Source organism: Rana temporaria, chromosome 7 (assembly GCF_905171775.1).
Source record: "Rana temporaria chromosome 7, aRanTem1.1, whole genome shotgun sequence".
In the NCBI taxonomy this organism is placed as follows: domain Eukaryota; kingdom Metazoa; phylum Chordata; class Amphibia; order Anura; family Ranidae; genus Rana; species Rana temporaria.
Genome location: NC_053495.1, coordinates 93,069,647 through 93,083,193, shown reverse-complemented (window position 1 = coordinate 93,083,193; position 13,547 = coordinate 93,069,647). Strand labels below are relative to the sequence as shown.

The 13,547-nt window shown below is 46.3% G+C and overlaps 1 protein-coding gene across 3 annotated transcripts in view; it reads left to right on the top strand.

The window, feature by feature from the left end:
- Positions 1 to 1,533: 1,533 nt before the first annotated feature.
- Positions 1,534 to 13,547, top strand: part of FHIT (fragile histidine triad diadenosine triphosphatase) — a 68,280-nt gene continuing 56,266 nt past the window's right edge. For 2 of the 3 annotated variants that reach the window (XM_040359664.1, XM_040359663.1), the window contains exon 1: positions 1,542 to 1,647. The gene's annotated coding sequence lies outside the window, so the exon portion shown is untranslated. Of the gene's footprint in view, positions 1,648 to 13,547 lie in introns of all 3 variants that reach the window. The other variant, XM_040359662.1, reaches the window with a different exon arrangement.

The following is a 13,547-nucleotide window of genomic DNA, read 5'->3' as shown; positions in this document are numbered from 1 at the left end:
TGCAGCTGCAAGTCCCTTGGGGTATGTCTCTATCAGTTTTGCACATCGAGAGACTGAAATTTTTGCCTATTCCTCCATGCAAAACAGCGCAAGCTCAGTGAAGTTGGATGGACAGCAGTTTTCAGTTCTTTCCACAGATTCTCGATTGGATTCAGGTCTGGACTTTGACTTGGCCATTCTAACACCTGGATATGTTTATTTGTGAACCATTCCATTGTAGATTTTGCTTTATGTTTTGGATCATTGTCTTGTTGAAAGACAAATCTCCGTCCCAGTCTCAGGTCTTTTGCAGACTCCATCAGGTTTTCTTCCAGAATGGTCCTGTATTTGGCTCCATCCATCTTCCCATCAATTGTAACCATCTTCCCTGTCCCTGTTGAAGAAAAGCAGGCCCAAACCATGATGCTGCCACCACCATGTTTGACAGTGGGGATGGTGTGTTCAGGGTGATGAGCTGTGTTGCTTTTACGCCAAACATAACGTTTTGCATTGTTGCCAAAAAGCCAGATTTTGGTTTCATCTGACCAGAGCACCTTCTTCTACATGTTTGGTGTGTCTCCCAGGTGGCTTGTGGCAAACTTTAAATGACACTTTTTATGGATATCTTTAAGAAATGGCTTTCTTCTTGCAACTCTTCCATAAAGGCCAGATTTGTGCACAATACGACTGATTGTTGTCCTATGGACAGAGTCTCCCACCTCAGCTGTAGATCTCTGCAGTTCATCCAGAGTGATCATGGGCCTCTTGGCTGCATCCATGTGATGGCGCGGCTCCGTGTGATGTCAAAAATTGTTTTGAGGGTGAACCTCCACTTTAACATCCCCGTGGATTGGAGGATGTTAAAAAAAGAGCCAGGAGGCCGAGCGAGCGGAGCGAGCTGTCCGAGCGAAGCGGGGACGTGAGGCCGACTGGCAACTTTCCTCTAATTCCACGTCGCCCTGAATGCCGGGTTCGCTGGTGTGTACTATCGTAAATCTATTGGAACGCATCGCACTTGCGTTTGGAACGCATTGCGCATGCGCAGTTGGCCGCCACGTGACTTCCGCAGCATTCTACGATAGGCAGCAGAATGTGACAATACACCGGCATCTGCATTGTCCCAATTGGTGCGACTTAGCGTTTCCAAAAGCACTACTTTTTGCGACCTTGGGGGTGATTTCAATAGACATCTGTGCATAAACCCACACTGATGTCTTTCAAATCTCCCCCCAACTCTCACTGAAATGTGGGTTTGAAATCGTGCGAGTTCAGCTGAACCCGCATGATTTCAAACCCCTGTTCAGTGTGAACGAGAGCGTAGGAAAGGATTATCTACTGAGGAAGAACTTGACAAAATAATCCATTGTAATCAGATTGTGTGTACAGATATTGTGGCAGTGTGGAACCAGAAAAACTGTTTTCTGACTGCATGTCATCCAGAGATTGGGAAATGGATAAAGTATATACAGCATAATATGCCATTTACACAGAAAGTGATATGTTCCTTTAAGGGGAGAAGCATGATGGGGCGGATGATGCAACATCACGTGACACAGACCAGGAAGTAGCCTGAATGTTTGACTGTGTGCAATGTGCAGTGACTGGGGCACAACACAAATTCCCATTGAAGTTTGCTGTATAGTCAGGACAGTAACAGGACACTGACAGGTAGGAGAATGAAATCTTCTCTACTGTAGCCTTATTTGGACATAGGTTGGCTTTGAGTTGATTTACACAGGGATAGAAACAGAACAAAGTTCACCAAAAAAAGAGGAATTATGTATGCAAGTTTAAACAATGAACTTCTATTTGATCCCCATTAGTCTGTTAAAGTGGTTGTAAAGGCAGGACATTTTTTACTTTAATACATTCCTTGCATTGTGGTAAAACATGCCCCAGTATTTGCATACTTACTGTCCTGAATTTCCCATGATTTAGACCCTTTTCCTGGATTTAGCAATTCCCGAGAAATGTCCCGGGAAATTCTCGAATACACGAATTTTCGCCGCCGCTAGAGGTCCATTGTCTCCACCGGCTGCCATTTTCCTAAAGACTAGATTGCACAGACAGTCTCAGTGGAACAAAATAGGCTGGGTGGCTACCAATAGAAATTGAGCTGCGGCACCGCCCACCCTGTTGCTGTCTGTGACCTGATGTGGGAAAGGGCGGCACCACAGCTCAATTTCTATTGCCAGCCACCCTGTCTATTTTGTTCCTCTGAGACTGCCTGTGCAATCGTGTTTATATGTAATCATGGCGGGAGAGAGTCTCTGCTGCTGGGGGACACCTGATGAGGGGGGCTTCATTGGGGGACACCTGGTCTAAAGAGGGACACCTGATGTAAGGTAGGGACTCTACCGGGATTGCCTGATGTAAAGAGGGACTCCGTTGGGAATGCCTGATGTAAGGAGGGACTCCGCTGGGATTGCCTAATGTAAGGAAGGACACCGCTGGCAATGCTTAATGTAAGGAGGGACTCCGCTGGGGACGCCGAATGTAAGGAGGGACTCTACTGGCATTGCCTGGTGTAAGGAGGGACTCCGCTGGGAATGCCTGATGTAAGGAGGGACTCCGCTGGGAATGCCTGATGTAAGGAGGGACTCCGCTGGGAATGCCTGATGTAAGGAGGGACTCCGCTGGGAATGCCTGATGTAAGGAGGGACTCCGCTGGGAATGCCTGGTTTAAGGAGGGACTCCGCTGGGAATGCCTGGTGTAAAGAGGGACTCCGCTGGGAATGCCTGGTGTAAAGAGGGACTCCGCTGGGAATGCCTGGTGTAAAGAGGGACTCCGCTGGGAATGCCTGGTGTAAGGAGGGACTCCGCTGGGAATGCCTGGTGTAAGGAGGGACTCCGCTGGGAATGCCTGGTGTAAGGAGGGACTCCGCTGGGAATGCCTGGTGTAAGGAGGGACTCCGCTGAGAATGCCTGGTGTAAGGAGGGACTCCGCTGGGAATGCCTGGTGTAAGGAGGGACTCCGCTGGGATTGCCTGGTGTAAGGAGGGACTCCGCTGGGATTGCCTGGTGTAAGGAGGGACTCCGCTGGGATTGCCTGGTGTAAGGAGGGACTCCGCTGGGATTGCCTGGTGTAAGGAGGGACTCCGCTGGGGGCATCTGATGTAAGGGGGGAACTCTACTGTGATTGCCTGATGTTAAGAGGGACTCCGCTGGGAATGCCTGGTGTAAGGAGGGACTCCGCTGGGAATGCCTGGTGTAAGGAGGGACTCTGCTAGGATTGCCTGGTGTAAGGAGGGACTCTGCTGGGATTGCCTGGTGTAAGGAGGGGCTCCGCTGGGATTGCCAGAAGAGGAGGTCTGGGGCAGCTCTGAGCAAAACCCTTTGCACAATGCAGGTACGGCCCCATGTACGCTGCTGCTGCTAAACGGATGTTCAGAGGCAGTTGGACACTTTTTTGAACTGCCCCTGAACTCATTCAATGTTATCTTATGTTTACATGTACATAGGTTCGTTTACTGTCGTTTTTAGGCAGTTGCATTCATAGGCCTTTTTTTTTTTTTTAAGGCTTCATGCCCACGAACATTTAAAAAAAACGGCCTGTAAAGCTAGTACAGACGCCAGAAAAAAAAACTTTGATTTTAACGCAATTTTTTTGCCGTTCTTGCATTGAATTCAATGCACGTTTCGCCATGCTAGCTTTCAGCCGCGTTTTTCTTTCTCTATTTAAGATCAATGGTTCCCTATGGGAGCCCATTGATTTGAATAGAGGTCGCACCAAAAGTCGGATCAAGATGATCCGACTTGCGAGGCAAATTGTGTGCTGAGAATCTTGAAGGGGAACCTCGCAAAAATAAAAATAAACTGTGTGAGGCTCCCCACCAGGACAATACCAGGCCCTTCGGTCTGGTATGGATCTTAAGGGGAACCCCCACACCAAAAAAATATGGTGGGGGGGTTCCCCCAGAATCCCTACCAGACCCTTATCCGAACACATAGCCCGGCAGGTCAGGAAAGGTGGGGGCGAGTGAGCGCCCCCCTCATAGACCATACCAAGCCACATGCCTCAACATGGGGGGGGGGGTTGGTGCTTTGGGGCAGGGAGGCCCCCACCCCAAAGCACCTTGTCCCCATGTTGATGAGGAAAAGGGCCTCTTCCTGACAACCCTGGCCATTGTTTTTTGGGGTCTGCGGGCGGGGGGGTTAATGGAATCGGGCCCCCCCTTAATAAGAGGGCTGCCAGATCCCGGCCCCCCACCCTATTTAAATGAGTATGGGGTACATCGTACCCCTACCCATTCACCCGGGGGGAAAAAGTGTTAATAAAAAATGCACTACAAAGGTTTTTGTAATTTATTAGGCAGCTCCAGGGGTCTCCTCCGATTTCGGGGCTCTCTCCGGCCTCTTCTCCCGCTCTTCGGTTCTTCTCCTGCTCTCCGGTGTCTTCTGCCCGCTCTTTTACTAGCGGGTGCGCAGTCTTCTTCCAACATCAACCGGTGACTCCGCCCCATGCCTATATAAGTTGTGCACACAGCATTACAACGGGAGAGAGCGTTGAGTCAACATCAGAAGAAGACCAGAGGGAAGAAGACGACGAAGACCGGGCACCCGCTAGTAAAAGATCGGGCAGAAGATAGCAGAGGAGCCTGGCAGAAGACACCAGAGAGCGGGAGAAGAACCGAAGAGCGGGAGAAAAGGCTGGAGAGAGTGGAGAAGTCGGAAGGGAACCCCCCCCGGAGCTGCCTAATAAATTACTTTAAAAACCATTGTAGTATGTTTTTTATTGACACTTTTTTTCCCCCAGGTGAATGGGCAGGGGTACGATGTACCCCATACTCATTCACATAGGGTGGGGGGCCAAAGGACGAGGCTTAACACAGAGCTAAGCCTTGTTAAATTGCGTTTAACACCTTTTGCCGGCATCTGACGTCTTTACAGCTCTAACGCTGTGGCTTCAGAACGCACTGGTCCTGTTTTTTTGTTTTTTTGCAGCTTAAAAACGGCTATGCCATTTACAGCTCAAAAACGTCATTTTGGGCATGAGGCCATAGGCTAACATGGAGAGATGTTTTTAAGCTGCAAAAAACGCTCATAAAAGTGTCTGTAAAAACATCCGTCGGCATGAGGCCTAAGACAAAAAAATGAGTTCAGACGCCAAACACTTCTAAACGCGGTAACCCGCGTTTAGCAGTGTTTCATTTTTAGGCGTTTTTCGTTTTTGCCCATTTAAAAAAATATATATATATTTTTTAAACGCAAACGCGGCATGTAAATGCGGCAAAACGGACGTTTTAAACGTGGGTTACTATCTGTCACGTTAAATCGTGAAGGCCTCATGCATGCTGGACGTTAAAATAACGTTATAAAAACGCCAGTAGCTTTGAAGTGAGTTTTTCAAAGTTGCAATAGCGTTTTTTAGCGTTTTTCCAAACTTTTTTTTTCAATGGATTAAAAACGCTGGTGAGCGATGTTTTAGAGCGTTTTTTCAGCGTTACAGCGTTTTTACAGCTGAAAAACGTCTCTCAGAACCCACTAGTTTAGGGTTTTTTTTTACTGCTCAAAAATGCCACTGCCCAAAACTGCTGATACACATAGGATAACATGATGGAGAGTTTAATGACTGTAGAAAAAAAACGTCTACTGCCAAAAACAGCTGCTGTAAAAATGTCCAAAAACGTCCAGTGTGCATGAGGCCGAAGCCTAAGTGCAGGGCTGTGGAGTCGGTAGATAAATGTTCCGACTCCGACTCCTCAGTTTTATGTACTTCCGACTCCGACTCCCAGACTCCGACTCCTCTGTATTAATATGCGAATGTATTTTATACATTCCTTGAGGGAAAGAAACGCAACCTACCACAGGACTACTGGCTGGGAAAAGCCAACAGTCTACTGTATTGCACAGTTTAAGCAAAAGACAAACACAATGAAAACAACGTTTTATTAATTTTTTTGTATTAATCAATCAAGTGGCTGGATAGTAGCAGCAGGCATAAACATCAGGAACAGGATCTTTACCAGTTCAAAAATACAAACCACATTATTTGGTTGTTTTAGAACAAAAACAAAGCTCATCTATAATGAACCAAAAACAAAATCTGTAAAACCTAGAAATGGTTTATATTAATCTTGAAATGTAGTTATAGGCTTAGCAAATGCAAATCAATTCAATGTAGAGTTCTAAGGAAGAGAATTGCCTCTGCCAGATCCTCTTTCATAGAGGCTCTTAGGTCAGACTTTATTATTTTTAGCGCTGAAAATAATCTTTCGGCACTGACTTGGGTGGGTGGCATTGCAGTAACTATTCTGGCCACATCACTAACGATCTCTGGATAAACAAGGATGGCTTCTTCAACAGTAAGTTTTGATGAGCGATCATACTTTTCAACTTCTTTTAGTGCTTTATAAAACTCCTGTTGGAATTTTTTTATTTGGACACTTACTGGTTCTCTAACATGCGTTCCCTGTAAAAGCAGAACACAACACTATGGAAAGTATAAGTATTGCAGCTCCTAATTGTGTGTTGCGTGCCATATAGTGAAGCACATGAAAAGCATGCTTCTTCACGGTCACTTAACGTGTTCGTTTTGCGGTTACGTGAGGCACTGCATGCATTGGTCTTTATTCTTACAGTAGAGAAGTCATTAATTATAACTTTTTGTGAATTGGGACATTTAAACTTGCTTTTTTTTTTTTTATTCCAATCTAAATTTAGTAGGAGTCGGAGTCGGTGCATTGTTTGCCGACTCCGACTCCAGGTACCCAAAATTTCCTCCGACTCCTCGACTCCGACTCCACAGCCCTGCCTAAGTGTACCATGTTTGTTTAAAAATAAATCAAGATTTACAACTGCTTTTAAGCCCCTTTCACACTGGGGCGGGAGGTGCGTCGGCGGTAAAGCGCCGCTATTTTTAGCGGTGCTTTACTGCCAATTTTGTTGTGCTATTCGGCCACTAGCGGGGCGGTTTCCCCCCGATATATCGGGCGATATTTGTCGTTTTTTTATTAATCAGCATCGACTGATTGTGCTGAAAAAAAAAAGCTGATTTAAAACTCCAGTGCAACTTGCAAATAACTTCTGTAATAGAAGTCAATGCAAGTTGCCTGAAAAAACGTCTCTCCATGGGAAACTTCAGCTGTAAAAATGCTCTAACGCTGATAAACGCTCAAAAACGTCACTCACCAGCATTTTTTTAATGTTTTTGATCCATTGAAAAAGAAAAGAAACGCTAAAAAACGCTACTAAAAAAACGTTGAAAAAAAGCTGAAAAAAGTTGAATAACTCACTGCAAAGCTACTGGCGTTGTTATAACGTTACTTTAACGTCCAGTGTGCATGAGGCCTTATGTTGGGATCCACCAAGATACCTGCAGCTGGCTCTGTCTCCCAGCAGAACTAGTCACTCCCACCCCCTCCACAGCCCAAAGGGGAAGAGCAGTCACTGGCTCTTTGCTCACTGAAGACAGAGAACTGAGCAATCAGCATTCATTGATTGCTCAGTTCTCAGTCTTTGAGGCAGTGGGGGACAATGCAGCATTGGACTGATACTTCATCCACCTAGGTAAGTATGTATGTATATATTTTTTTTTAATTCCCATACTTCTCTTTAATATATAATTATAATATCAAATATGAAATACATTTTGTTATAGTGAAAGTTATAGATCAGTGCAAACAAATACTTGTTGAGCCTGCCAAGAAAATCAATACTGTGTGTACTCTCAGGACACCTCTGGGAAGTTCAGAACATCTCAGCCTATGTTCTAGACTAGAGAGCAGGGATAAGCCTGAGCTTTCCCACCAGGAAGCGAACAGCCAATCATAGGCGTCGGAGGCATGCCCTGTAGCTGCACATACATGTCTTTTGTATGTTTCATCTCTAAGGCTCCATTCATAGCTGCACATTCGGTGAACACAAGTTATGATGCCATTTATTATTAACCACTTAACCCCCGTACCATATTGCTGGTCAAAGACCAGAGCACTTTTTGCGATACGGCAAAACTGACAATTGCGCGGTCGTGCGTCGTGACTCCCAAACAAAATTGGCGTCCTTTTTTTCCCCACAAATAGAGCTTTCTTTTGGTGGTATTTGATCACCAAAAGAAAGCTCTATTTTTTTAGTTTTTGCGCTATAAACAAAAATAGAGCGACAATTTTGAAAAAAATGAATATTTTTTACTTTTTGCAATAATAAATATCCCCCAAAAATATATAAAAAAAACTATTTTTTTCCTCAGTTTAGGCTGATACGTATTCTTCATATTTTTCGTAAAAAAAATCGCAATAAGCCAGGGGTTGACAAATTTGCTTGGAATCTAGGAGCCAGCTAAAAAAGTTAGGAGCCAGAAAACGCACCCCGTCCCGACGAGCTTGCGCGCAGAAGCGAACACATACGTGAGCAGCACCCGCATATGTAAACGGTGTTCAAACCACACGTGAGGTATCGCCGCAATTGGTAGAGCGAGAGCAATAATTCTAGCCCTAGACCTCCTCTGTAACTCAAAACATGCAACCTGTAGATTTTTTTAAACGTTGCCTATGAAGATTTTAAAGGGTAAAAGTTTGTCGGCATTCCACGAGCGGACGCAATTTTGAAGCGTGACATGTTGGGTATGAATTTACTCGGCGTAACATTATCTTTCATAATATTAAAAAAAATGGGGATAACTTTACTGTTGTCTTATTTTTTAATTAAGAAAAGTGTAATTTTTTCCCAAAAAAGTGCGCTTGTAAGACCACTGCGCAAATACGGCGTGACAAAGTATTGCAACAATCGCTATTTTATTCTCTAGGGTGTTAGGATAAAAAATATATATATTGTTTGGGGGTTATAATTAGAGGGAAGAAGATGGCAGTGAAAATAGTGAAAAATTACATTAGAATTGCTGTTTAACTTGTAATGCTTAACTTGTAATACCAACGGCCACCACCAGAGATACACTTATCTAAGATACGACGGCTTGCGCCGTCGTATCTTAGGGTGCAATATTTAGGCTGGCCGCTAGGTGGCGTTGCCATTGCGTTCGGTGTAGAATATGTAAATCACTAGATACGCCTATTCACGAACGTACGTGCGCCCGTCGCAGTAAAGATACGCCGTTTACGTAAGGCATTTTCAGGTGTAAAGTTATTCCATAAAATAGTTGGCCTAGTCAATGTTAAGTATGGCCGTCGTTCCCGCGTCGAAATTTGAAAATTTTACGTTGTTTGCGTAAGTCGTCCGTGAATAGAGCTGGACATAATTTACGTCCACGTCGAAACCAATACGTCCTTGCGGCGTACTTTGCCGCAATGCACACTGGGATATGTACACGGACGGCACATGCGCCGTTCGTAAAACACGTCAATCACATCGGGTCACAGTTAATCTACATAAAACACGCCCCCCACATCCTCATATGAATTTGGCGCGCTTACGCCGGCCTATTCACGCTACGCCGCCGTAACTTAGCAGGCAAGTACTTTGTGAATACAGTACTTGCCTAGCTAACTTACGGCGGCGTAGTGTAAATACGATACGCCGCCGCAAAGATGTGGCAACCTACCTGAATCTAGTCTTAAATCTACTGGCAGCCACATTCTAAGATTAATCTATCTAACTCTTTGAGGCTCTGTTTCCACTAGTGCGACCCCAAAGTCGCGCGATTTACAGTGCGACTTTGAAATACAATTTTTGTTGCAATGTCATGCGACTGGTGAGAACCATGGGAGAACAAGTCGCACCGAAGTTGGGACAAAGTAGTACAAAAACCTTTTTTGAAGTCGCTGCAACTTGGGGACCATTGAAATACATGGATTTTGACTTGTCATACGACTTCACATGTGTCAAATCGCACAACTCGCAGTAGTGGAAACAGAGCCTAAAGCAAAATCGCTATACATATCTTTTCTGCAGCTGATCCGGGTCCCATGCTAAACTGTCAGAGGCGGCTTCTCTGTGTAGGCAGGTGCAGAAGAGGCAGGTGACAATGGAAGCCCCATAGTAAGTCTATGGGTGACATCACTTCCCAGGCATTTCCACACGTTGTTGGCTGTCTCTTCCACACAGCATCCACCGTTGGAGACTGGACCGGATCAGCTGCAGAAAAAGTATGTATAGCAATTTATGCTTTACAGGGTTAGATAGATTAGTCTTAGAATGTGGCTGCCAGTAGATTTAGTTTGTTTTAGGCTGAACTACTTTAAGCCATCACATCAAAAGACTGGTAAGATGCAAGATTGTACATGTATTGTTCTTGGCTTTAGTTTCACGTGAATCTTGTGGAACTGCATGGTACAATGTTCTCTAACAATAAGAATATACAGTATGTATGCTAGTATTTTTTTTTATATACAACCGATCAGGGGCGTCGGGAGGGCGGGGCTTGGCGGGCTGGAGCCCCGAATGGGACCCCGAAAAGCCCCGAGTCTCGGCCATTTACTTTAACATTAGTAGCCCCGAATCTGCAGATTCGGCGCGGCAGGTCTCTCTTTTACACCATCATATTGAATCACTCCTCCTTCCTCCACCTCCCCACACGGCCCTACCTTAGTCACACAAGCCTGAAAGCACTGCAGGTCCGGACAAAGGGCGGGACTTTTCAAGTTACAAAGCAGATGATAGGTTGCTAGCAACCAATCGCCCGCCTTTAACTTAAAAAATCCCGCCCTTTGTCTAGAGCTACCATGCTGCTTCCCGGCTTGTGTGACTAAGGTAGGGGAGTGGGACGAGGACATGGACATGGATGGATTGGCCATCGGGAGTACCGGGAGATTCCCGGTGGGCCAGTCCATTCCTGGGCCACCCTGGGTGCCGCACATAAGAGGGTGTCAGTCACAGTGTGAGATGAGATCGCAGAAAGGCCGTCATAAAGAGAGGGCGCCCCTGCACTTTCCCAGCTTTGTAATCATCGGCTCAGCAAGGGGCCCAGCGGTGCAGGGGAAGGGGGGCTGCCTGTCTCCCCAGTCCAATCAGGCAGGGCTGTCCCTCCACGATCTTCAATGCCTCCCGAGTAAGCTGGAGTTGGTGGGCAGAGATGGGGGTGTGGCTGCCTCCTCTATTCCTCCCAAAGGCTCGTTCATTGGCTGATCCTGGAGGAGAAGAAGGAGAGCACACAGGAGCCACGAATATCTGTAGCTACACAGTAAGTGAGCACATTGTCACTCACTTTACACAGCCTTAACCTGCCCCTATAATACATTATACAGCCCTAACCTGCCCCTATAGTACATTATACAGCCCTAACCTGCCCCAACAGTACATTATACAGCCCTATAATACATTATACAGCCCTAACCTGCCCCTATAGTACATTATACAGCCCTAACCTGCCCCTATAGTACATTATACAGCCCTAACCTGCCCCTATAGTACATTATACAGCCCTAACCTGCCCCTATAATACATTATACATTATACAGCCCTAACCTGCCCCTATAATACATTATACAGCCCTAACCTGCCCCTATAGTACATTATACAGCCCTAACCTGCCCCTATAGTACATTATACAGCTCCAACCTGCCCCTATAGTACATTATACAGCCCCAACCTGCCCCTATAGTACATTATACAGCCCTAACCTGCCCCTATAGTACATTATACAGCCCTAACCTGCCTGCCAGTGTAGGTAGGTCAGTGTATGTCAGGTAGGTCAGTGTATATAAGTCAGGTCACTAACGTCAGTGTGGTCAGGTCAGTGTATGCAGGTCAGGTCAGTGTATGCAGGACAGGTCAGGTCAGTGTATGCAGGTCAGGTCAGTGTAGTCAGGTCAGTGTATGCAGGTCAGGTCAGTGTATGCAGGTCAGGTCAGTGTAGTCAGGTCAGTGTATGCAGGTCAGGTCAGTGTGTGCAGGACAGGTCAGGTCAGTGTAGTCAGGTCAGTGTATGCAGGTCAGGACAGGTCAGTGCAGGTCGGGTCAGTGTAGTCAGGTCAGTATAGTCAGGTCAGTGTATGCAGGTCAGGTCAGTGTGGTCAGGTCAATGTATGCAGGTCAGGTCAGGTCAGGTCAGTGTAGTCAGGTCAGGTCAGTGTATGCATGTCAGGTCAGGTCAGTGTAGTCAGGTCAGGTCAGTGTAGTCAGGTCAGTGTATGCAGGTCAGGTCAGTGTATGCAAGTCAGGTCAGGTCAGTGTATGCAGGTCAGGTCAGTGTAGTCAGGTCAGGTCAGTATAGTCAGGTCAGGTCAGTGTAGGCAGGACAGGTCAGGTCAGTGTAGTCAGGTCAGGTCAGGGTAGTCAGGTCAGGTCAGGTCAGGTCAGGGTAGTCAGGTCAGTGTATGCAGTTCAGTGTATGCAGGTCAGTGTAGCCAGGTCAGGTCAGTGTAGTCAGGTCAGTGTTAGTGTATGCAGGTTATGTCAGTGTGTGTGTGTGCTAACACGTAGGTCAGGGTATGTGTATCAGGTAGGTCACCCTGCGCCACTCCACCGACCGCGCCCGCACCCCCCCCCCCCGATGCCGGCTTGGCTTTGGGCTGAAGCCCCTGGTCTTGTTGGCAGTGGCACCTAGCAACGCCCCTGCAACCAATATACCTATACGCCTAGTGTCTCATCTGCTGCATAAACAGCTGCTGCTTGCTGTCATCTAAACGTGCTGCTACGCAATTCTTATCTAACTGACATTTTATTATAGGAATTCCAATTTTCAATCATGTACGTTTTGGAGGAGGATATGTATCTGCCTATATTTATACAGTACATTGTGATTCTTGCTCAATACTGAAAGTAGTTGGGGCACATTAATTGGCACACTTCATCCTTCTGCGTAGATAAGTGAAAGATTGGGCCTGGCTCCCAAAGGTAGATTTTTTCTGTAAGTTGTAGAATCTAGGATACCGTATTTATCGGCGTATACCGCGCACTTTTTTGCCCTGAAATTCAGGGCAAAATCGTGGGTGCGCGATATACGCCGATAACCGCTTCCCGCGCCGAGTTTGAACTACTGCACCGGCATATACCGAGCGCAGTACACTCGTGTATAGTCGGGCAGGCTCGGCTCTTCTCGCAGTCACGTCCTGGACGTACAGGACGTGAGAGGAGACGAGCCTGCCCGACTATGCACGAGTGTACTGCGCTCGGTATGTGCCGGTGCAGTAGTTCAAACTCGGCGCGGGTATCGGCGTATATCGCGCACCCACGATCGGGAAGCGGTGATTGAGCAGGGGGGGACCCCGGACCCGACGAGGACACCACCGAAGCCGCAGACGGACGCCGGCCCCGACGAGGCCGCCGATGGACGCCGCGCAAGACACCAAAACTGTAAGTACTAAAATCTTTTTTTCACAGGAATGCGAGTCCACTTTAGGGGTGCGCGCTATACGCCGGAGCGCGCAATACCCCGATAAATACGGTAAGTACCGTACAGTGTTATTTTGGCAGCAAACTTCGTTTTAGTCTTCGTCTTGGGACTAAAATGGCATTTTAGTTTTAGTCCCAATTTAGTCTTCTGCAATTGTTTTAGTCCTATTTGGTCGACTAAATCATCAGTACATTTTAGTAGACTAAAAAGTCAAATTTCAATTTAGTTTTAGTCTTTTGACTAAAAAGGCATTTTAGTTTTAGTCATATTTTAGTCATCTAAATTGTTTTAGTCGTATTTTAGTCTACTAAAATAATATTAATTTAGTCGATTCAAATGT